The sequence below is a fragment of the Acomys russatus genome, chromosome 18, assembly GCF_903995435.1.
Source record: "Acomys russatus chromosome 18, mAcoRus1.1, whole genome shotgun sequence".
NCBI classification, from domain to species: domain Eukaryota; kingdom Metazoa; phylum Chordata; class Mammalia; order Rodentia; family Muridae; genus Acomys; species Acomys russatus.
The window spans coordinates 59181767-59204009 of NC_067154.1; the positions used below are offsets into that span (position 1 = coordinate 59181767).

Sequence of the window (22243 nt, forward strand, 5' to 3'; positions counted from 1 at the left end):
CCAAAGCCAGGTGTGGAATACCCTCTCTTGAGCTGCTGGTCAGAGGTGTGCTAGGGACCCCCAGAGCAACCCAGGATATCGACGTCACTCTTTACGTTCACACCACTGCTGCATCAAGGCATTGTGCTGTCATGCTGGTCATTTTCATAGTAAATAAGGTTTACAGCTAGACCAGACTGTGGACTGCCTCCCACCTAGCAACATACATAGCACTTTACGGCCAAATGAAAGTTGGCTAGTGGGAAGAAACTTTCTCCCCAGGTCAGTATTTAATTAAATGTCTCTTTGTCCTATGACCAAAGTATGTGCTGTGTCCAACAGTGGGGCCTTTCCATCAAGTTGTGTGTGGTACCCATCCTTCTTTCCATATCGGAGTTTTAAAAGAAAGACATGTATTGGTGCCCACTATGTTCTATGGTGTAAGACTGTTTAGTTAAAAATAATATTTTATAGGTCTTGACTTGTATCCTAAACACTTTATTATTAATTTTGCAGACATTCATCACTAAATGCCAAGAGTATTTCATAATGTATAAAAGGAATTGATTCTTTACTTAATGCTTGCCAAACTATTATAAACATCTTAATAGGATAATTCTAAGGGTACATATGTGCAAGTAGTTCTAGGCTGTAAATTGTCGGAGTGAAATAAGATATAGGTATGTCTAAACTGAAAAACAGCATACGAGTTGGTAAATGAAAGAAGAAAACAGATCATTGCTGTGTTTGTTTACTGTTTGTAAATATACTTGGTAATATATCTTGTTTCTGCATTAAATGTGCATAAACATGAGTTTGGTGGTTTTAAAGTTGTGTACCAGGACATGGGAAGGCACATTTGAGAAAATGCACCAGAAACTTGTTATCCTCTGCTCCGGTTGTGAGATGCTTTCACAGGAGTCACACTTGTGGAGACCTAGGTCACGGTAGGCTCCTGGGAGGACATAGGGGGACTCTAGCAGAGACTTCTAATAGCAAGGGCCATAGAGACAGAGGAGGACACCCTCTGAGTAGACAAGACTACTAACAGGGGAATGGAAACCTAACTCACCCGCCGAAACTTCATCCCCAAATTTACCCTGCCTACAAGATGCACAGGGATACAGATAGAACAGATAGAGCAGAGATTGAGGGAATGTCCAACCGATGCCTCGTCCAACCCAAGATACACTCCATATGAGAGAACAACCCTGACACTGTTAACTATATTTACTCTGCTATGCTTTCAGACAGATATCTAGCAGAATTGTCCTCTGAGAGGCTCCACACAGCAGCAGCAGATCAAAACTGATACTGAGACACACAGTGAAATGCTGAACAACGCATAAGGAGTCTTGTGTAAAAGTGGTGGGAAGGAGAAGAGGACCGTGAGGTGACAAGGGCGTCAAAAGAAGATGAACAGAGCCAACTAACCAGGGCCGAGAGGGGCCTCCTGAGACTGAAGCACCAACCAAGGACCATGCATGGACTAGACCCAGGCCCCTCCACAGATGTAGCTGAGGGGCAGCTCAGGGAGAGAGTGTAGGGGAGAGGGAGGGAGGGTGGGACTGGAAGGCAAGGAGGGACGAGACTAAAACCAGGAGGTAAAGTGAATAAATAAACAAACAAACAAATATATATATTTTTAAAGTGATGAGCTTGAAATAGGTGAATGATGGAGTCTTTAAAGTGCTTTCCTTGGTAAGTGTGTGATGATAGAAACATGTAAAGACTCTGGATATGTAGGAAAGAGAAATGTGAAGACAACACATGTGCCGATCCCAGGCTAGTCCCTTCAGCGCTGTGTGGCCAGTGTGCCGATCCCAGGCTAGTCCTTTCAGCGCTGTGTGGCCAGTGTGCCGATCCCAGGCTAATCCCTTCAGCGCTGTGTGGCCAGTGTGCCGATCCCAGGCTAGTCCCTTCAGCGCTGTGTGGCCAGTGTGCCGATCCCAGGCTAGTTCCTTCAGCGCTGTGTGGCCAGTGTGCCGATCCCAGGCTAGTCCCTTCAGCGCTGTGTGGCCAGCTCATTAGAAGGCTGTGACAGGAACATGAGCTACCTCAATCAAGTGTCCTGTGAAGAAGCCAAGAGAAGGATCAGCCACTTATGCGAAAGTACCACTGAATCTTATAATCCTTGTAGGATGTAAGTGTGCGTTTCCATGACAATGAGAAGATCTCTTTGGACTTTTTATCCTGGACACATGAAGGTTATAAAAATGGTGGCTCAGAGTTGTCATTGATGGGTTTTTCTAATATGATATGTCAACTGCACTGCTGTGAGGTATCTTTGTCCATAGGAAATAGAGTGTAGCAAACAACTATGGTTCCAATAAAGGAGATGAGAAAACAAAATATAGTTATTGAAGAGGGAAAAATTATAAAAGAAGGTATTAATAGAAGGCAAACCTTTTATGCTCTTTAGACTGTTTGGCACAGGAATCTTCTGTAATAGTTTGGACTTCTTTTTTTCTCTGAATCACTAGGTAGAATTATTTAAAGGAGTGAATGTGAAACCCATGAACAATCTGCGCTTTTGCCCTGGGGCTTATGTGCCTGAGAGAAGCACATTTCTTGTGGGAGAAAATGAAGACATTTTTGATCAAATATGTATTATATTTGTTATGTGACATAGTTTGTTCCTTACTTATTAATGGAATTTGTAGAATGGAAAGTCAGGCAGCAGAGAATAGAAAAGTTTCTCTGAGCATCTTCATGGTCAGTACTACGAGCTGCGCGGCCATCTACCCTGGGGTTGCCACAGCTGAGTTTTGTTTTGTTAGTTTTCTGTCACCGTGACAATACCTGTGAATAAGGTATAGTCGCAGAGGGGAGGAAGCCTCAGCTGAGAAAATGCCTCCAGAAGATTGGGCTGTAGGCAAGCCTATCAGACATCTTCTTAATTGTCGCACCTCACTCGGCCAGCAAGAAAGACGCGACCACCAGTTCTTCTCCAAGCAGTTTATTCAAGCTCTTCGTGCAAGCAACTCCCCCGAATCACATCCGCCACCCACTAATAAAGCATACTGTCATCCAATCAACTCACACTACGTCTCGCAGCCTCATTGGTCCATGAAGGCGGAACTACTGCAGGTGATGGGCTATGTCCAAATAAGGACTTGTTTGTATTCTACAGAGGCAGCTCTGGCGGTGTGCCAGGCGCCATCTTAGGGTGTGGTCCGTGGGGGCTCTCCACACTTAATTACTAGTAAGAGAGCAGCATAAGCAAACTGTGGAAAGCAAGCTAGTAAGGTGATGCCTCCATGGCCTCTGCATCAGCACCTGCAGCCAGGTTCCTTCCTGTTTGATTTGCTGTACTGGCATCCTGTGATGATGAACAGTGATGTAAGCTTTTGCGTTACTTGTCTCCCCAGGTTGCTTTGGATGTTGTTTCAGTAAAGTATTAGCCAGGACAACCTGACACAATAAGAAGGGTTCTTTTTGGATCACAGATTCAGAGGATTCAGAGATTACTATGGTCACACTGTCCTGTTATTTTGGACCTGTGACAGCACAGTATATCATGTTTAGAATCATACAGTGTTAGAGGTCTGTTCACTTCAAGGAGAACCAGAGCTTGGTAGACAAAGAGAGGATGGCATTGAAGGTCTCAATATTGTCCACAAGGACATATATACTTAGTGATCCCTACAAGGTACCACCTCTTGCATGTTCCACTATCTTTTTGTCTGTACATGAAGGGACCCACTCTCTAACACATGAGCCTCTAGAGGACACTGTAGCCCTGAGCCTGTAGGTAATAGGACATATACATAAATTGTTTGAACATCTGAGGATAGAAATGTTTTATTTTTTATATCTTCCTGAACTTTTTAATGTTATGGTATGGGTGTCTAACAGTGATTCTTAGCCAATTCTGTACCTTGGATGCCTTTGCTTTGTCTGTAGAAGATTGCTGATTAATTATCAGATTATCTGAATTCATAAAGTAAAATACACAGGATTTCAAAAGAAGCCGTCTAGGCAAATATGCTATTTTCCAAAATTTATGAAATAAGAGCAAATTATGTGATAGATATCTCCAGTTCTGTGATTTTTGAAGTGATGATGACGACAATTAGAGTGTTACAAACTAATGCAATATACAAATAAAGCATATCTTTTGGTGACACAAGATTGGCTAATACTAGGAAAGCATATGATCTATGTCCATAATCCAGAGAAATGGTAACTTTCCAACGGAGATAGAGAACCAAGAGTGATATTTTTTCTCACTCAAATTAATGAGTTCCTTGAGTCCTACTCCTCATTCCTTTGAGAGTCCAAGGACCTCAAGTTGAGAATGAATCATGTAGATTTTTCTCATTTTGTTCTCTATAGATGACTCCATTTTCACAGTGGAAGAGAAAACGTCTATAAATGCGCACATTCATATAATGAATTGAAAGCTAAATGAACTCTGAAATATTTATTGCAATTAGAATACTAGCTCCTGGTATAAAGTATTGATGTCCAGAAATGCCTTTCTAGTCCTAACTCTCTTTTTAAAAATTAGTATAGTTTGGGTTGAAAGTTATCTTAAAAATGAGAACTTATATTTAGAAAATGAAGGTATGTTTAATGTCTGTGGTGCAAAGTTTTGGTGTTTTGAAAATCATTAGAGATAGTGTACAGATTAAAAGTATGTGTCAATGGCCAGTGTGTGTGTGTGTGTGTGTGTGTGTGTGTGTGTGTGTGTGTGTGTGTGTGTTTAATGTGTTGCCTTACAAAAGAAACATCCATAAGTGAGCAGAGAGACCAATGACCTTGGCCCAAATCTGAGTATTGCATTCCAACTTATACTGTTTCCCAATAAACAAAATTTTAAGAGAAACATACTTTAAAGATAAGAATCTCCCAAGTTACTGAAGGGCCAGAGAAAGTCATTGCAGTGGCAACTATATATCTGCTCAGGATGGACCCTGGTCTTCTGTGGTGTATAAACCACTTACTAGCCTGTCCTACAGCATTGGAAGCCAGGCAGAATGGGAGCGTATGTCCTGTTTCCACACCTAGCTCCACACCTAGCCACATTGGAGTCCTCATGGCTTCATCTGGGTTGTCATTTGGGTGGGTGTACTAGAGTCACTGTGTTTCTGGGACATGGATCCATGTCTAAAGTTATTAACCCTTGCTTTAATCTTAGATAAGGACCCCTTTCACCACAAAGAATGTTAAAATACATCTTCCACATTTTCCCAAGTGTCTCTTGAATCTTTGCGCTGGCTCTGCCAGTGGCAAGGGGTGTGGAAGTAATGTAAGGAATGAAACCTCCTCCCCACTCATTACAGAATAGAGATCACTGGAGGAAATGTACCCTCTGCCCTCATAGAGCTGGTATAACTAGCTTTTGCTGGAGGATGCTGCAGAGGATGTGCGGTGGAGTGCTGGCTTCTTTTGTGCTTAAGAAAAGCTTTAGAGTTGTAGGGAAGTGTTTCGGCTGGCCTTGGGTTGCCCACACTGGGGAGGTGATTCACACAGCCCAGCCGCCATGGAAAATTACTTTTGTTTCTATTCCCAAATATTGAGTGACTTGGTTTCTTTAGAGATAGATCCCTTGTCTATGAGGTGCAGCCTGCCTCATGAAGGGCTGCGGATAGAATGTAAGCCGGTCCGTTCCGAGCTCAAACCTCTGTGACTCTTAATTCAAGTCATTCCCCAGCTCATCTTCCAGATTTATTTTGTAGTTCAGGAAAATGCACACTGGGTAACTGAGAGATTTTCTTGTTCTCCAAAGCAGCCCACCCACTGTCACCCTGGGCAAAGGTGGAAGACTTCGCATGGATTAAAAAAAAAATTGCAAGTATTACAAGTTGACATTTCAAAATGCTGAAATTTGAAAACCACAGTAAAAAAGTTCTAATTAAGAAAAAATAAGTGGAAATTGACATTTCCTACCATTCACCAAGAAGTTTGCTAGTTAATAACCTCATATCAAATTCTCACTCTGAAGCCATTATATAAATACGGAATGACATTGTGATACTGTGTAGAAAATTGAGGTCTTAGCATCTAACTGGCTTCCAACCCCCGTAAGTCCCCTTGAAAAGTGCTATTTACTCTTCCTTGGACTTTCTCAATAGAAATTGACTTCCTTAAAGCAATCTCAGTTTAATTAATATGTTGTTGTTGACTCTGATTCACTTAACATCCCTTGAAATATACCAGCTATTTTTGCAATGTTAAAAGTGGAAGTTTCTATTTAGGAATTTTTAGAACAGAAGACACATAGTCTGATAAAAACAAAATTAAGCATTTTTGAGAGAGCGCTATAGAATTAAGGCAAACATTCACATCTGCTAGACCTGAGGATGACTCTGGCCAGAAATACATGATTTTCCTTCCATTTCATCCAGGTAGACACAGTTCATGCTTGTGGCCAAATTCATCCTTATATGGATGGTAAAGTAAAGGTAATTCCATTCAGTGTCATCTCTAGATGAAATTTTAACCCAGGAACATGGCTACTCTGATCACATCCAAAGACCTTCTAGATCTGTGTGATCTGTCTGGAATGCAGACACCCCACACAACCTTTATCCCTCTGGCTGGAAGGCAGGACTAGAAAGGGTGAGCTTATTCAGAAGTAAGTCTCCAAAGAAGACAGTTTCTTCAGGAGAGTAAACAATACCTTTACAGTTACCCAGCGAATTCTGAGCATTTTCCAAGTGTCATTAAAGGAGTATGTAAAGACACATTAAAAGAAATACATCTGGGTCAGATCCCTTGTAGCAGAGTGGCGGTAGACATTTTGTTAAGCTTCTTTGTCATTTTCTTCTTATTTATAAGGCAGGATCTTTGTGATAAACTACTCACTGCTCAGGAGCTCTTCCTATGGGGCCTTAGCAAGTGGGGTGTGGGGTCCCTATTGGTCTGATTCTACAGTATTTAGCAGGTCTCAGAGCACTTTATCTGTTGAGCTGTCTGATGTTCTGCAGGAAATATTCTCCTTCCAAATCTAAGAATCTTCTGTGTTCTCCAGTTCGGTGAATACAAGTCCCTGTAGTTCCCGAGAGTGTGGTCCAGACCTCTGCAAAACCACTTGCTACTTGTAAGTGCAGGCGAAGCGCTTCTCTGACCGCTTAGGACAGAGTCGAGGCAGAAGGCAGTGAACGGTGACTTTGTGCGGCTCTCACTTGATCTGTACAACGGTTAAATGCCAATGGGAAGCTGAAAATTCAAGTTTACTTTTAAACCATTCTAAAAATTTATCATTTTCTCATTTCTTTTCCTTCCTTCGAGCCCACCCTTGAACCCCACATCAAGCCTCTTCGTATTCCTGGCCTTTTTTTTTTTTTTTTTTTTTAACTTTAGTTGTTGACAAATAACTAAATATATACATAAAGCCTGCTCTGTGTTCTCACAGCTGACTACTTGGTGGTCGATAAACAGTTGTCATGATCTTTCTCCTGCTCTGGTCATTCCTTGGTAGCCTGTAGTGCTCTGTCCTGGGCTTAGACCTCAAGATCTTAGACTTGCCCTGGTTCAGTCATGTGTAGACAGCCATGTTGATGACACTTCATGGCTTGTAGCTTCACTGACATTCTTGGAAGACGCAATCTCACAGCAAACTCCATCTCTCTGGCTCTTAAAATCTTTCTGCCGCCCCCCCCCCCTTTTCTGTGATGACCCCGAGCCATAGGCACGGGGATTAGATTATAGACAGATCACTTGGGACTGGAGTACAAAATGCAGAATGTGGGTTGTTTGTGGCTTTTAGTAACAGCTGCAAATACATTTTACTATTTAGGTTATGTGTTCACTATTCACTGATATTCTGTTCACATTTTGCTCATCTTTTTCATCTAAAGAGTGATGATTTCCCAGGGCATTCTAGATGACCAGACATCAGAGAAGGAAGCTCATATGGTACCTTTGTATTCATTCCCAATTTGACTATGTACACATCCTTTGATAGCTTTTTAAAAAAATGTTGTAAATTAAATTAATTTAATTTAATATTTTATTAGAGTATATTCTACATACAATATGACATTTCATGCATGTGTTTTGATCCTATTCACCATAATGATGCTCTTGTCTCCTTCCTATCCCCATAGACCCCCTTCCTCTCCCTACATGGCTCCCCTGAGTTTCCAAGCTCCTGCTGCCTTCATTGACTGTCAGCATTAGCCAAGATGAATGCACTCCAACACACTGGACTTTAGATTTTCATTAGATTTCATTCTTTCACAAACACTTATTGAGCAGCCATTCAATAAATGCTTTATATGCCAGACACATTTCAGCTCCTGATAAATCAAAACTGAACAAAATAAATATAGTGCCCGCCTCAAGGGGAGATGTCAGTCATTCGGTGCAGAAAGACACACTCTGACTATGCCAGAGAGAGCAGCACCTCTCACCTCACACAGACTAACAGGGGGGCATTTTCAATGTCTTCCCCAAATCCTCTCTAACAGACTCTAAGTCGTTAGGTGTAATTGTATTATTTTTTTACTGATGAGTATTTCTATTATTTGCACTTACTGAGTACAGCGAAGCGTTTGCACATGTGTACATGGCATACTGGTCCATTTAGGATAATTAGTACTTCCTCATTTTTATTACTTTTTATCTGGAGACTTTGAACTCTTCTGTTCTTGTTACTTATAAGATATATAGCAAGTTACTCTGAGCTGTCTATAATCATAAGACAAGGACAGCAGAGCTTACTATCTTTAATTGTGTTTTCATAACCATTATCTGTTATTTTCTCTCCTCCCTGCGCCCATCTCACACCGTGTGTCCTCAGGGCATCAGCGCTCTAGTCCGATGGACTTTGTAAGAAGCTTCCATGCAAAGAGACCATACAGTTTTTACTCCCTGTGTAATTGATCTCTGCTTTCAACTTAATCCACTTTTTCTTTTCTTTTCCTCAATGGGAAAGGAGAAAAATCTGTTCTCCTGCCTGGATATCATTTATCCTATAAAAATCTAGGATTTGTCAAGGCACTGTGCCATGAAATACCATGTAGTTGCTTTAAATTTTATAATGAACTATTAGCTTGCTTCTTTTAATTCCCTTCATGCTTATATAAACTGGTTTTGTTCATCCAGAACGTCTAGCGCTGGCTTTATGAGTACCATATGACGCTATAAAGTTTATAAAGTAGTTGTGACAAGGATGAAAAATTGTATTGGGCTGAGAAAAGTAGGAGTCATTTGTATGTAGAGGGCAAGAAAAGATACATTATTGCTGCTAGATTTTGTCTACCTTTGGCTTAGTACATGAGGCTCCTCCCCACAGGGGGGATTATTCATGGAACAAATTCTAAGTATTCAGGCCATAAAAATGCCCAAGGGACAGGGGCTGATTAGGAGACCAATTGACAGTGGAAGTCAAATAAGACTTAGGCTTTAGAATACATAACTAGGTGCCTCTGAGTTCCGGTGCTTGGCCCGAGGTCATATTTTGATAGTCAGTGGCTGTACTCCTCAGAACCTTGCTGGGAGGCAGGGATTGTGTACAGAAAGCAAGGTGCCAGCAGGCCCAGCAGCATGATTCCTCCAAATGGCTGAGGTGGTTGTTGCAGCAGAGGGGGCTAGCTGAAGGGGCAGCTGCATTCTAGTGTGTCTCAACAGTTAGGACAGTCACCTGAGCCACTTGTGTACCCTCTTACTCCCTGACCACGTCACACTCGTGATGGTCACTCTCTCTTGCATATCATTGGATCTTTTGAGATTGACAGCCCAGCCAGGCCTAAAGACAATGTCCTTCTGATTAAATAATTCCCAATATTATGATGTCAATTCCACCATGGTGCTAATTAAAGAAAAGGAACACAAATTCTTTCTTACAGATTGCTTAAGTCATTGCAGAGATGTGCACCAGTGGGAAGCAGGGGTGACAACTCAGGTGAAGGAGCCCAGCAACGCCACACTCCCTGCACCCTGTGAGCAGTGGGTGCTTCTCAGCTGTGGGCACAAGAAGTCACGTTTTATGGGAATAGGTTTATGACGACCTTGCATTCTTCAAAACTCATATAACTCAGCATTAATTTCTTTTTTTTTTTTTTCTGTACTTGACCTCTGTTTTTTTTATTTTTATTTTTTTTTTTTTTAATTTATTTATTTATTTTTTTTTTTATTATTAATTTATTCTTGTTACATCTCAATGTTTATCCCATCCCTTGTATCCTCCCATTCCTCCCCCCCCATTTTCCCATTATTCCCCTCCCCTATGACTGTTCCTGAGGGGGCTTACGTCCCCCTATATATTCTCATAGGGTATCAAGTCTCTTCTTGGCTACTTGCTGTCCTTCCTCTGAGTGCCACCAGGTCTCCCCCTCCAGGGGACATGGTCAAATGTGAGGCACCAGAGTATGTGAGAAAGTCGTATCACACTCTCCACTCAACTGTGGAGAATATTCTGACCATTGGCTAGATCTGGGAAGGGGTTTAAAGTTTACCTCCTGTATTGTCCTTGGCTGGTGCCTTAGTTTGAGCGGGACCCCTGGGCCCAAATCTGCCTATCATATTGTTCTACTTGTAGATTTCTAGGACCCTCTGGATCCTTTTATTTTGCTGTTCTCCCATGCGTCTCTCATTTAGAGTCCTAATAGGATGCCTTCCCCTCTGTCCCAGTTTCCTGGTAAGTGAAGGCTTTCGTGGTACATGCCCCTTGGGCTAGTATGCAGATATAAGTGAGTATATACCATTTGATTCTTTCTGCTTCTGGGTTAACTCACTCATTATGATCATTTCTAGCTCAATCCATTTATCCACAAATTTCGGGAATTCCTTGTTTTTAATAGCTGAGTAGTATTCCATAGTGTATATGTACCACAGTTTCTTTATCCACTCTTCTACTGAGGGACACTTAGGCTGTTTCCATGTTCTGGCTATTATGAATAAGGCTGCTATGAACATGGTTGAGCAAATTTTCTTGTTGTGTGCTGGAGCATCTTCTGGGTATATTCCAAGGAGTGGAATAGCTGGGTCTTGAGGAAGCCCTATTCCCATTTTTCTGAGATAGCACCAGATAGATTTCCAAAGTGGCTGTACTAGTTTGCATTCCCACCAGCAATGAAGGAGTGTTCCTCTCTCCCCACATCCTCGCCAGCATGTGGTGTCGCTTGAATTTTTGATCTTAGCCATTCTGATGGGTGTAAGATGGAATCTCAGAGTTGTTTTGATTTGCATTTCCCTGATGACTAAGGAGGTTGAGCATTTCTTTAAGTGTTTCTCAGCCATTTGATACTCCTCTGTTGAGAATTCTCTGTTTAGTTCCAAGCCCCATTTCTCAATTGGGTTATTCGGTTTGGTGGTGTTTAATTTCTTGAGTTCTTTATATATTTTGGATATTAGACCTTTGTCAGATGTAGGGTTGGTGAAGATTTTTTCCCAGTCTGTAGGCTGTCGCTTTGTTCTCTTGACAGTGTCTCCTGCCTTACAGAAGCTTCTCAGCCTCATGAGGTCCCATTTATTAATGGTTGACATTAAGGCCTGGGCCGTTGGTGTTCTGTTCAGGAAGTTGTCTCCTGTGCCAATATGTTCCAGGCTCTTTCCCACTTTTTCTTCTAAGTGGCTTAGTGTCTCTGGTTTTATGTTGAGGTCTTTAATCCACTTGGATTTGAGTTTTGTGCAAGGTGACAAATAGGGGTCCAGTTTCATTTTTTTACACATAGACCTCCAGTTAGACCAGCACCATTTGTTGAAGATGCTATCCTTTTTCCATTGAATGGATTTGGCTTCTTTGTCAAAAATCAAGTGACCATATGTGTGTGGATTCATATCTGGGTCTTCGATTCGATTCCACTGATCAACCAGCCTGTTGCTGTGCCAGTACCATGCTGTTTTAAGTACTATTGCTTTATAGTACAATTTGAGATCAGGTATGGAGATTCCTCCGGAGCATCTTTTATTGTACAAGATTGTTTTAGCTATTCTGGGTTTTTTGTTTTTCCATATGAAGTTCAGAATTGAACTTTCAATGTCTTTAAAAAATTGTGTAGTTATTTTGATAGGGATTGCATTGAATCTATAGATTGCTTTTGGTAGGATGGCCATTTTTACTATGTTAATTCTCCCGATCCATGAGCAAGGAAGATCACGCCATCTTCTCAGGTCATCTTCAATCTCTTTCTTCAGAGTTTTGAAATTTTTTTCATACAAGTCCTTCACTTGCTTAGTTAGGGTAACTCCTAGATATTTTATATTGCTTGTGGCTAATGTGAAGGGTGTGGTTTTCCTAATTTCTTCCTCTGCAAGCTTGTCATTTGTGTATAGGAAGGCTACAGACTTTTTTGAGTTAATTTTGTATCCAGCCAATTTGCTGAAGGTGTTTATCAGCTTTAGGAGTTCTCTGGTGGAGTTTTGAGGGTCACTTATGTACACTATCATATCATCTGCAAAGAGGGATAATTTGACTTCCTCCTTTCCCATTTGGATCCCCTTGATCTCCTTTTGTTGTCTTATTGCTCTGGCTAGAACTTCGAGTACTATATTGAAGAGATATGGAGAGAGTGGGCAGCCTTGCCTTGTTCCCGATTTGAGAGGAATTTCCTTGAGTATCTCACCATTTACTTTGATTTTGGCTATTGGCTTGCTGTATATAGCCTTTATTATGTTGAGGAAAGTGCCTTGTATCCCCGATCTCTCTAAAACTTTAAACATGAATGGGTGTTGAATTTTATCAAATGCTTTCTCTGCATCCAAGGAGATAATCATGTGGTTTTTTATTTTCAGTTTGTTTATATGATGGATTACATTGATGGATTTCCGTATATTAAACCATCCCTGCATGCCTGGAATGAAGCCTACTTGGTCATGATGAATGATATCTTTGATGTGCTCCTGTATTCGTTTTGCAAGTATTTTATTTAGTATTTTTGCATCTATGTTCATAAGAGAAATTGGTCTGAAATTCTCTTTCTTTGTTGAGTCTTTGTGAGGTTTAGGTATCAATGAGACTATGGCCTCATAGAATGAATTTGGTAATTTTCCATCCATTTCTATCTTTTGGAGTAGCTTGAAGAGTATCGGTATTAGCTCGCCCTTAAAGGTCTGGTAGAATTCTGCACTGAAACCATCTGGCCCTGGGCTTTTTTTGGTTGGGAGACCATCGATGATTGCTTCTATTTCTGTCGGGGAAATGGGACTATTTAACTTGTTTATCTGTTCTTCACTCAACTTTGGCAAGTGAACTTGATCAAGAAAATCGTCCATTTCCCTTAGATTTTCAAATTTTGTGGCGTATATGCCTTCAAAGTAGGATCTTATGATTCTTTGAATTTCTTCAGTGTCTGTTGTTATGTCTCCCTTTTCATTTCTGATTTTGTTGATTTCAATACTGTCTCTCTGCCTTTTAGTTAGTTTGGCTAATGGTCTGTCTATCTTGTTGATTTTCTCAAAGAACCAGCTCTTGGTTTTGTTGATTCTTTGGACTGTTTTCTTAGTTTCTAATTTGTTAATTTCAGCCCTGAGTTTGATAATTTCCAGGCGTCTACTCCTCTTGGGTGTTTCTGCTTCTTTTTTTTCTAGGGCTTCCAGTTGTGTTGTTAAGATGCTTATGTGCGATGTTTCCAATTTCTTTTTAAAGGCACTTAGTGCTATGAATTTTCCTCTTAGCACTGCTTTCAATGTATCCCACAAATTTGGGTATGTTGTTTCTTCATTTTCATTGAATTTCAGAAACTCCTTGATTTCTTTCTTTATTTCTTCCCTGACCCAGGTGTCATTTAGCAGAGAGTTGTTTAGTTTCCACAAACGTGTAGGCTTTTTGTTATTTCTGTTGTTGTTGAATTGCAGCCTAAGAGCATGGTGATCTGATAGGATACAAGGTATTATTTCAATCCTCTTGTATCTGTTGAGGCTTGCTTTGTGACCTACGATGTGATCAATTTTGGAAAAGGTTCCATGGGGTGCAGAGAAGAAGGTGTATTCTTTCTTGTTTGGGTGAAAGGTTCTATAGATATCTGTTAGATCCATTTGACCCATGGCATTGGTTAATGATGTTATTTCTCGGCTTAGTTTCTGTTTCAATGACTTATCCTTCAGTGAGAGTGGGGTGTTGAAGTCTCCCACTATTATTGTGTGGGGATCGATGTGTGGTTTAAGCTTTTTTAGGAGATCTTTTACATATGTGGGTGCCCTTGTATTGGGAGCATAGATGTTCAGAATTGTGATGTCATCTTGGTTGACTTTACCTTTGATAAGTATGAAGTGTCCTTCCTCATCCCTTTTGATTAATTTTGGTTGAAAGTCTATTTTGTTCGATACTAAAATGGCTACACCTGCTTGCTTCTTGTGACCATTTGCTTGGAATATTTTTTTCCAACCTTTTACCCTGAGGTAATGCCTTTCATTATGGGTGAGATGTGTTTCTTGGATGCAGAAGAATGTTGGGTCTTGTTTATGTACCCATTCGGTTAGTCTGTGTCTTTTTATTGGAGAATTGAGGCCATTGATGTTGAGAGATATTAATGACCAGTGACTGTTAAGAGTCTTAATTTTGATGTAAAAATATGGAACGCTTCACGAATTTGCGTGTCATCCTTGCGCAGGGGCCATGCTAATCTTCTCTGTATCGTTCCAATTTTAGTATATGTGCTGCCGAAGCGAGCACAGCATTAATTTCTTATTGTAACAAATTACAATGTGTGTTCTATGATTTCATAAATCTTGCTCAATTGTAGTATAGGTTTATTTTAAACGTACTTTTATATGCATCAAGCAATACAAGAGTAACACATGAATATAATAAGCACTAAAGCCACAAAGCTTTTCATAACTTTTTAAGCTTATCTAATTTTAGTCTGGCTCTTGATTTGGGGCACATTTAGCAGCGTGAACACAGTGAATTTGGTGCTATTGTTATGGGAAATAGGAATAATGATAGGTTACAATAGCATAACATATTAAAAGAATAACATGATAGCTACAAAATCATTCAAGCTCTAAAGTCAAGGGTGGTTCATAGGGTACTTTTATTCCTAGTATTTCTATTCATTAGTCAATATTGCCTTGCAACAAGGCAGAGATACTATTCGGGGCTGGCTACATAGTTGTCAGCTTTGAAGGATATGATCTCTCTCTCCCTCTCTCTCTCCCGCTCTCTCCCCCTCTCCCTCTCCTTCTCCCTCTCCCTGCCCCATCCCTCCCCCTCCCCCTCACTCTCTCCTCTCCCTCTCCCCCTTCCCTACCCTTCCCTCTCTCCCTTCTGCTTCCCCCTTTGCCTCTCCCTCTGTGTGTGTTTATTACTTCTGGTTTTTCTTATCATTACATATAATATGATACTATAAATGACATAATTACATTGTGCTACTTTGATTCAGCATCATCCAGTTTTGTATAACATGAGAGTATGGCACATCTGTGTCCAGTAATATGATGATAGCTGACTAAACATTAGAAAACATTTCTTTAATAATTTTTGTTTATTGTGATGCTGAGGATCAAGCCCCAGTCTACACACACCCCTAGGCAAATGCTCTTCCAGAGAACTGTGTCTCAACCCCTAAAGTTTAGAAAGAACTTCTCTTTATTCTTTTTTTTTCTTTAATAACATTGTTAGATGTGGTGGCACCTGCATTAATCCCAGCACTCAGGGAGGCAGAGGCAGGCATATCACTGTGAGTTCAAGACCATCCTGGTCTACAAAGTGAATCTGAGATGACCAAGACTTCACAGAGAAACCCTGTCTCAAAAAGTCAAAGAAAGAAAGAAAGAAAGAAAGAAAGAAAGAAAGAAAGAAAGAAAAAGAACAAGAAGACACAAAACAAAAAATTTTAACTTTCTTTGAGGCATAACCTACTTTGATCATATTCATCTCTATCCCTCCCTACCCCAACTACTCCCAGCCAACACCCCCTCACTACCTCCTCCTCCTTTTCCTCCTCCTCTTCCTCCTCTTCTTCCTCCTCCTTTTCTTCCTCCTCTTCCTCCTCCTTTCTTCTCTTCATCATCTTCTTCCTCTCCTCCTCCTCTTCCTCTTTCTCTTTGAAGAGACTATTTTAGAACAGACAAACTTGTACTCTGACTCTTATATATTTCCACTCCTTCTTCTGAAATATTTTCTGAACCTTAGGTGTAAGGGCTGTGTTGTAAATGTATTCACCAGGGGTAGTCACCCCAGGCTTAGTTGCTCTATGCAGTTTTCTCAGTTTGATGAGTTTTGGCTTTCTGTAATTGTTTTCATCTGTTGTAAAATCTTTGATGAGGGGCAAGAACTATACTTTTCTGTGGATACAAGGATACGTACATAGAAGGCATATACTTAAACCAGAAGTAAGCAGGCTTAAGAAATTGCCAAATGGTTGGGCTTCCTCTAGGTCCCATGGCCTCACCCGCCATTGGTAGTTGGCTTACAACCATGGACTTACAGTGGCCAGCATGCATTTCTTCCTAATGAATGGAATTTAAGTCCAATTAAACATCTGCTGGGTACCACAAGGATGGAAGTGACACTAGTCATCACTGCAGTTCATTGGCATTACAGTTAGATAGGACTGTTGATTGTTTTTCTCCCATGGCAGCTGTGTGTGTGTCTCTCTCTAATGCTATGAAAGCTAGTCCCCAGGAAGGAGGCTTCTAGTTCAGATCCAGTGCAGTTTCTCCTAGTTCTATGTCTAAAGAGACAGAGTGGTGTGTGTGTGTGTGTGTGTGTGTGTGTGTGTGTGTGTGTGTGTGTGTGTATGTGTTCAACATTAGAGTCTTCCATTTTTCTGGAAGGCAACCAGTGACAATAAGAATAACCTATATTTTCATAAATAACCCAGCATATTGAGGACAAGTAATGAAAACTGTGGATTTAAGGTTCTGTTTGCATTCAGAAGATTTGTGGAAGGGAGGAGATGGAATCATGCTTATGATAGGCACAGGGGTGGGGATTTCTTTCTCAATCACTTAACACCATCACCTAGGATACTGCCCTGAAGACATGACATGTTCAGTACTTGTTGGTTGAATGACTGCAGGCAAGGTGCTGAGAATCCCAAACAGCCATGATGAAGAGTGATGGCCTCATGGGAAAGGATTTATTGAATAGCTCACAAATCATTCTGACCTCAGACCTGTAGCATTCAGAAAAACCTGCCTTAAGAAATCATATTCTGAAAGCAAATGTGCACCTTACTTCTTAGAATTTAAAACATATTTCTGCCTAATAACAATGATATAAATGGTAGTGTGGCCTCTAGACTAGTCCATAAAACGCCATTTAACTCACAGTGTTTCTGAAATATGGTAATAATAATGTAATAGCTTACCGCCTTCTGGAATATTCTATGAGAAAATACGTTTTAAGTTTCAGATCTGCTGCTGGGTCTACCTTTTTTTTTTTTAATTTATTTTTTATTTTTATTTTTTTTATTAATTTATTCTTGTTACATCTCAATGTTTATCCCATCCCTTGTATCCTCCCATTCCTCCCCCCCCCATTTTCCCATTATTCCCCTCCCCTATGACTGTTCCTGAGGGGGATTATGTCCCCCTATATATTCTCATAGGGTATCAAGTCTCTTCTTGGCTACTTGCTGTCCTTCCTCTGAGTGCCACCAGGTCTCCCCCTCCAGGGGACATGGTCAAAGGTGAGGCACCAGAGTACGTGAGAAAGTCGTATCACACTCTCCACTCAACTGTGGAGAATATTCTGACCATTGGCTAGATCTGGGAAGGGGTTTAAAGTTTACCTCCTGTATTGTCCTTGGCTGGTGCCTTAGTTTGAGCGGGACCCCTGGGCCCAAATCTGCCTATCATATTGTTCTACTTGTAGATTTCTAGGACCCTCTGGATCCTTTTATTTTGCTGTTCTCCCATGCGTCTCTCATTTAGAGTCCCAATAGGATGCCTTCCCCTCTGTCCCAGTTTCCTGGTAAGTGAAGGCTTTTGTGGGACATGCCCCTTGGGCTAGTATGCAGATATAAGTGAGTATATACCATTTGATTCTTTCTGCTTCTGGGTTAACTCACTCATTATGATCATTTCTAGCTCAATCCATTTATCCACAAATTTCGGGAATTCCTTGTTTTTAATAGCTGAGTAGTATTCCATAGTGTATATGTACCACAGTTTCTTTATCCACTCTTCTACTGAGGGACACTTAGGCTGTTTCCATGTTCTGGCTATTATGAATAAGGCTGCTATGAACATGGTTGAGCAAATTTTCTTGTTGTGTGCTGGAGCATCTTCTGGGTATATTCCAAGGAGTGGAATAGCTGGGTCTTGAGGAAGCCCTATTCCCATTTTTCTGAGATAGCACCAGATAGATTTCCAAAGTGGCTGTACTAGTTTGCATTCCCACCAGCAATGAAGGAGTGTTCCTCTCTCCCCACATCCTCGCCAGCATGTGGTGTCGCTTGAATTTTTGATCTTAGCCATTCTGATGGGTGTAAGATGGAATCTCAGAGTTGTTTTGATTTGCATTTCCCTGATGACTAAGGAGGTTGAGCATTTCTTTAAGTGTTTCTCAGCCATTTGATACTCCTCTGTTAAGAATTCTCTGTTTAGTTCCAAGCCCCATTTCTCAATTGGGTTATTCGGTTTGGTGGTGTTTAATTTCTTGAGTTCTTTATATATTTTGGATATTAGACCTTTGTCAGATGTAGGGTTGGTGAAAATTTTTTCCCAGTCTGTAGGCTGTCGCTTTGTTCTCTTGACAGTGTCTCCTGCCTTACAGAAGCTTCTCAGCCTCCTGAGGTCCCATTTATTCATGGTTGACATTAAGGCCTGGGCCGTTGGTGTTCTGTTCAGGAAGTTGTCTCCTGTGCCAATATGTTCCAGGCTCTTTCCCACTTTTTCTTCTAAGTGGCTTAGTGTCTTTGGTTTTATGTTGAGGTCTTTAATCCACTTGGATTTGAGTTTTGTGCAAGGTGACAAATATGGGTCCAGTTTCATTTTTTTACACATAGACCTCCAGTTAGACCAGCACCATTTGTTGAAGATGCTATCCTTTTTCCATTGAATGGATTTGGCTTCTTTGTCAAAAGTCAAGTGACCATATGTGTGTGGATTCATATCTGGGTCTTCGATTCGATTCCACTGATCAACCAGCCTGTTGCTGTGCCAGTACCATGCTGTTTTAAGTACTATTGCTTTATAGTACAGTTTGAGATCAGGTATGGAGATTCCTCCGGAGCACCTTTTATTGTACAAGATTGTTTTAGCTATTCTGGGTTTTTTGTTTTTCCATATGAAGTTCAGAATTGAACTTTCAATGTCTTTAAAAAATTGTGTAGTTATTTTGATAGGGATTGCATTGAATCTGTAGATTGCTTTTGGTAGGATGGCCATTTTTACTATGTTAATTCTCCCGATCCATGAGCAAGGAAGATCACGCCATCTTCTCAGGTCATCTTCAATCTCTTTCTTCAGAGTTTTGAAATTTTTTTCATACAAGTCCTTCACTTGCTTAGTTAGGGTAACTCCTAGATATTTTATATTGCTTGTGGCTAATGTGAAGGGTGTGGTTTTCCTAATTTCTTCCTCTGCAAGCTTGTCATTTGTGTATAGGAAGGCTACAGACTTTTTTGAGTTAATTTTGTATCCAGCCAATTTGCTGAAGGTGTTTATCAGCTTTAGGAGTTCTCTGGTGGAGTTTTGAGGGTCACTTATGTACACTATCATATCATCTGCAAAGAGGGATAATTTGACTTCCTCCTTTCCCATTTGGATACCCTTGATCTCCTTTTGTTGTCTTATTGCTCTGGCTAGAACTTCGAGTACTATATTGAAGAGATATGGAGAGAGTGGGCAGCCTTGCCTTGTTCCCGATTTTAGAGGAATTTCCTTGAGTATCTCACCATTTACTTTGATTTTGGCTATTGGCTTGCTGTATATAGCCTTTATTATGTTGAGGAAAGTGCCTTGTATCCCCGATCTCTCTAAAACTTTAAACATGAATGGGTGTTGAATTTTATCAAATGCTTTCTCTGCATCCAAGGAGATGATCATGTGGTTTTTTATTTTCAGTTTGCTTATATGGTGGATTACATTGATGGATTTCCGTATATTAAACCATCCCTGCATGCCTGGAATGAAGCCTACTTGGTCATGATGAATGATATCTTTGATGTGCTCCTGTATTCGTTTTGCAAGTATTTTATTTAGTATTTTTGCATCTATGTTCATAAGAGAAATTGGTCTGAAATTCTCTTTCTTTGTTGAGTCTTTGTGAGGTTTAGGTATCAATGAGACTATGGCCTCATAGAATGAATTTGGTAAATTTCCATCCATTTCTATCTTTTGGAGTAGCTTGAAGAGTATCGGTATTAGCTCGCCCTTAAAGGTCTGGTAGAATTCTGCACTGAAACCATCTGGCCCTGGGCTTTTTTTGGTTGGGAGACCATCGATGATTGCTTCTATTTCTGTAGGGGAAATGGGACTATTTAACTTGTTTATCTGTTCTTCACTCAACTTTGGCAAGTGAACTTGATCAAGAAAATCGTCCATTTCCCTTAGATTTTCAAATTTTGTGGCGTATATGCCTTCAAAGTAGGATCTTATGATTCTTTGAATTTCTTCAGTGTCTGTTGTTATGTCTCCCTTTTCATTTCTGATTTTGTTCATTTCAATACTGTCTCTCTGCCTTTTAGTTAGTTTGGCTAATGGTCTGTCTATCTTGTTGATTTTCTCAAAGAACCAGCTTTTGGTTTTGTTGATTCTTTGGACTGTTTTCTTAGTTTCTAATTTGTTAATTTCAGCCCTGAGTTTGATTATTTCCAGGCGTCTACTCCTCTTGGGTGTTTCTGCTTCTTTTTTTTCTAGGGCTTCCAGTTGTGTTGTTAAGATGCTTATGTGCGATGTTTCCAATTTCTTTTTAAAGGCACTTAGTGCTATGAATTTTCCTCTTAGCACTGCTTTCAATGTATCCCACAAATTTGGGTATGTTGTTTCTTCATTTTCATTGAATTTCAGAAACTCCTTGATTTCTTTCTTTATTTCTTCCCTGACCCAGGTGTCATTTAGCAGAGAGTTGTTTAGTTTCCACGTACGTGTAGGCTTTTTGTTAATTCTGTTGTTGTTGAATTGCAGCCTAAGAGCATGGTGATCTGATAGGATACAAGGTATTATTTCAATCCTCTTGTATCTATTGAGGCTTGCTTTGTGACCTACGATGTGATCAATTTTGGAGAAGGTTCCATGGGGTGCAGAGAAGAAGGTGTATTCTTTCTTGTTTGGGTGAAAGGTTCTATAGATATCTGTTAGATCCATTTGACCCATGGCATTGGTTAATGATGTTATTTCTTGGCTTAGTTTCTGTTTCAATGACTTATCCTTCAGTGAGAGTGGGGTGTTGAAGTCTCCCACTATTATTGTGTGGGGATCGATGTGTGGTTTAAGCTTTTTTAGCAGATTTTTACAAATGTGGGTGCCCTTGTATTGGGAGCATAGATGTTCAGAATTGTGATGTCATCTTGGTTGACTTTACCTTTGATGAGTATGAAGTGTCCTTCCTCATCCCTTTTGATTAATTTTGGTTGAAAGTCTATTTTGTTCGATACTAAAATGGCTACACCTGCTTGCTTCTTGTGACCATTTGCTTGGAAAATTTTTTTCCAACCTTTTACCCTGAGGTAATGCCTTTCATTATGGGTGAGATGTGTTTCTTGGATGCAGAAGAATGTTGGATCTTGTTTATGTACCCATTCAGTTAGTCTGTGTCTTTTTATTGGAGAATTGAGGCCATTGATGTTGAGAGATATTAATGACCAGTGACTGTTAAGAGTCTTAATTTTGATGTTGTTTCCAGTCGAGCGTTTGTGTAGTTGTGTTTTTGCCATGGGATAGTTATCTATTTCCTGGGTAGTTTTGGTTGTAGCTCGACCCTTTGGGATGGAGTTTTCCTTCTAGTACCTTCTGTAAAGCTGGGTTTGTGGATAGGTACTGTTTGAATTTGTTTTTGTCATGGAATATTTTGTTTTCTCCATCAATGGTTATTGATAATTTTGCTGGGTAAAGTAGTCTGGCCTGGCATCTGTGTTCTCTTAGGGTTTGCAGGATCTCTGTCCAGGCCCTTCTGGCTTTTATGGTCTCTGCTGAGAAGTCGGGTGTAATTCTGATAGGTTTACCATTAAATGTTATTTGGCCCTTTTCCCTTGCAGCTTTTAATATTTTTTCTTTGTTCTGCCTGTTTTGTGTTTTGATTATTATGTGGCGGGCAGTTTTTCTTTTCTGGTCAATTTTATTTGGTGTTCTGTAGGCCTCTTGTATGTTTATAGGCATCTCTTTCTTTAGATTGGGGAAATTTTCTTTTATGATTTTGTTGAGAATAGTTTCTGGGCCCTGGAGTCTGATGTCTTCTCTTTCTTCAATGCCTATTATCCGC

The 22243-nt window shown here is 40.3% G+C and overlaps 1 protein-coding gene and 1 non-coding gene across 2 annotated transcripts in view; one reads left to right on the forward strand and one right to left on the reverse strand.

The window, feature by feature from the left end:
- Window positions 1-22243, forward strand: part of Hs6st3 (heparan sulfate 6-O-sulfotransferase 3) — a 711627-nt gene that overhangs the window by 177023 nt on the left and 512361 nt on the right. The gene's annotated exons all lie outside the window — the stretch shown is intronic.
- Window positions 14439-14545, reverse strand: LOC127202421 (U6 spliceosomal RNA). Its single transcript, XR_007832301.1, has one exon. It is a non-coding gene; the product is annotated as a U6 spliceosomal RNA (small nuclear RNA).